The following is a 3,646-nucleotide window of genomic DNA, read 5'->3' on the forward strand; positions in this document are numbered from 1 at the left end:
GAGGTCGGGTGTTACTTACTGGTGTAAGTTTGGGGAAAATGTAATGTTCTTCGGCGTAGTCCCACTGCTGTGTGCAGGCTGGCAGTGTTTCCGATTCCACAGCCAATCATCAAACAGCGCTGGGCCAGGTCTGATAAATACAGATTTTAATTCCTCTGGACAGGGACTGTGACTGTCAGGATAGCCTGAGGCGGACAGGGGAGACTCTCTTCACAGGCCGTGTCCGCACAAAGACAGGCAGCTCTTGCCGGTGGCATCCCAATGAGGAGGCCAAGTTCAGCTGCGGGACAACACGGTACGGCGTCACGTGTTGTTTGTGGGCCTGGAGCGGCTACTGGTTGTTCCTACGCTGAAGCCTGGAGGCCGGAGCTGTCGATGTTTATGTGAAGATAAAATCCACACTTTTTTGGATAACACTGTTGCATTAGTCACACGGCAAAAAAGTGTGTGGAGGAAGAGGAGCGGACCTCTTAAGATGAGTAAGCGCGGCCCTACACTCAATTTACTGCTTGATTTATGAGTTCATTTCCTGCAAGAAGTTCTCAGTGGGGGCGAGGTGGTATATCTTTCCCTCTATAGGTAGTGGTGGCTCCACTTCGCAATCCCCCCTGAGACCCACTCACACCACTCTCTGTCTTTGCTGGACTATAAATAACGGCGAGTACACATCCAACACAGAGAAAGAGGAGGATGCACCAATATCTTTATGCATGAAGGACATTCTCATCATTCTGTGTAGTGAAAAACGCTGTGCAGTTATGAAGATGATGTCGTCTTTACCCGGATAAAGGTGTGTGTGTGTGTGTGTGCGTGCAATCAAGTAAGGCTACGTTCAAACTTTTTCTATCTTTCAAACAGTTCAACGAGACACAGCTTCACAGACGCGGGGCAGAGTGAAAGGTTGCCACAGCGACTCGCATCACAAAGACAACAACAACAACAACAACAACATCGGCTCTGTCCAAGTATTTGAGTGGTTTCCACAGAGGAAAACAGGTCTGTCAAAAAGGCGTTTGTCCACCTGCTCCTTTTACACAACCAAACGGACAAAGAGAGAGAGAGTGAGAGAGGAAAGAGAGAGAGAGAGAGAGAGAGAGAGCGCTCGCGACTCGCCAACTTCCAAGCTGATGGGTGATCTTGAAGCTGCCCAACAGTTTTCATCTCAGACGCTTTGTTGTCTATTTTCAACGAGCCCGTCGCAGGGGTCATGCAAGCGGTGAATCAGCCTTGTGGGAGGGAGAGATGAAAGACCGCAGAGAGAGAGAGTGAGTGAGAAAGAGAGAGCAAGATACAGAGAGAGGGAGAGAGAGAAGCATCCCACTGTTTCCTTTCATGGTCCCCATGCATTGTTGTTCAGGTCAGGTGTGGTACAGGCAGTAAAGAATTGTATATATAGCAGACAAATGACGACTTTCACACCCTTTCTCTCCTCCACCTCCTCCTCCTCCTCCCCTGAGCAGGAGGCCTCAGGTTCAGCAGCAGCATCGGCTCCTGTAGGGGGAAGAGAGCACAGCGTGGTGCTAATGTACAGCGCTGTACTTCCTTTATATTACACATCATACTTCTCATCTCACGAATCGATTCTTAGAACAAAATTTACCAAATCCAGAGCCCAAACCCTCCACCAAGGCCGAACGTTTCCCTCCACCTTGCCAGGCTGCGTATTTCTGTGTATCTCTAATCTGACTGTGTTTTTCTGCTACCATCTAGTGGCAACGTCGTGTGAACACAAGCAGGTCTGAGAGGTAGTTTATGGTCGATTGAGTGACTGAGTTGTGACTGCAACCTTAAAAAGGTTCATTTGAAGAACCGGCGCTATAAAATGTGTATCTAATAATCATGAGAACAACAGACAGTTTTCTCTTTGCACTGTGTGAAGTAATGTAGGAAGTATATTTCTGCTCGCTTCCCCAGGTTGACTCATCCACCTCGTGTTTTAATGACCCGGGTGTGAACAATGATGAAAACAGCCTCGCCGAAGCTGCCATTAACAGGAAACCAGCGACGGAGGAATGTAATTTATATCTCGCCTTGGCTCAGGCGCAGCTCCAGGTAGCAAAAATAACACGTTGTTATGACATTAGCATTTAAAAGGGACTCATCGTTTCCACGCCATTGCCCTCCTGATTACCTACCTGGAGGCCCTCATTATATTCTCCCTTTACTATTAAGGTTACAGGGACAATTATGACACTGCTTTTGCCTTCGCCGCCTTTCAGACTTATTTCCTACTGTAACTCATTGGAGTTGTGTCGACTACAATCTTGAAACCGAACCCTCAGAGCGCCGATGAGTTGTGCAGCACTCGAGCACGCGAGAGGAGGTGGGCTCCGTCCGCTGGGTAGCCCTATTAGGGACCAAATGTTACCTCCTTCTGTGTGAGCGAACGAGGGAGAGAGCAGGAAAGAGGCCGCCGCCGCCGCCTCTTTTGAGCTCTGGCAGCCATCCAGCTCGCCCGTCGCCTCTTTTACATTCAGCGAGCGCTTCACTTTGGAGCTGGCGCGGGACAGGCGAGGCACTTAACGTGACATTTAAAGATGCTCCCGAAATTCCCCCTCCGAAGGCCAGGGAGAGAAGGGAGAAAAGAAACCGATGATGTTATCGCAGACATGTGCCTTAAATGCCAGGAGTGGGGTTGGGGGGGGGGGGGGGCCCCCTTAGATAAGAGCATAACCCGCCTCTGCTCCGGTTCTCAGGGCTCAGGCTAAGCTTGGCCCCGAAATGGTTTCATCCGGTTTTTCGATCAGATATGATCTTTGAAAGCTTCCAGAACAAGCTGCTCAGATTGTTGCATTAAGGCGGCGGTTATCCAGAGAAGCAACACGCACATGCAGTACATTTGAAAGAGTCGGCTAGCGAAAAGGGAACGCGCCGAGCTCTGCGAGTGGGCGACAACAGCTCTCTGGGAAAGTGAATCCTCACCAGATGGTCAACGCACAAATCTGACGTGTGGAGTCTGAGTTAGTTCCTTAATAATGTAGGAAAATCTCTCCTCCATTAATGCTCCACTAAATATCTCTTATTTATACGTGTGTGTGTGTGTGTGTGTGTGTGTGTGTGTGTGTGTCCTGACAGGACCTCGCCACATGACGGCATCAATGTTTCACAGGTAAAAAGAGGTCACAGCCCCCAGCAGGATGTGGAGACGGAACTAATCAGCGCACAAAACTCTCGCTTGCAATGTGAAAATGTGTTGCAGTCAAAATGAAATCAGTGTGTGTGTCGCCTACACCGTTTTTCTCATAAAGACATTAATACAGTCTCTGCTGAAATCTGAATGCTCTCTCTCTCTCTTTCCTGTGTGTGTGTGTGTGTGCGTGTGTGTGTGTGTGTGTGTGTTTGAGCTCTGGTACAAAACGCAATAGTGATTTGATTCAAGGTCTAGCGAAGCGGCGTCTCACACTCCAATAAATCAGGTCGAGAGAGAGAAAGAGAGTGTGTGAGACGTATGATAGAGCTGCATGGGGATGAAGCAGCAGCACAGTTTGGGTGGAATCAAGGTTGAAGCCATACATCACCGTCCACACACACACACATACACACACACGTTTAGACACTCATACGCTTGATCCAGGCCCCAGACGCCTCGCCGAAGAGCTTAGCCTCGTATTGACACCGTCGCTGTTGACAGCTGGACGTTTGCATG

Source organism: Genypterus blacodes, unplaced genomic scaffold (assembly GCF_046128005.1).
Source record: "Genypterus blacodes isolate CSIRO-AG114 ecotype Tasmania unplaced genomic scaffold, CSIRO-AGI_Gbla_v1 ptg000043l_1, whole genome shotgun sequence".
Classification (NCBI taxonomy): domain Eukaryota; kingdom Metazoa; phylum Chordata; class Actinopteri; order Ophidiiformes; family Ophidiidae; genus Genypterus; species Genypterus blacodes.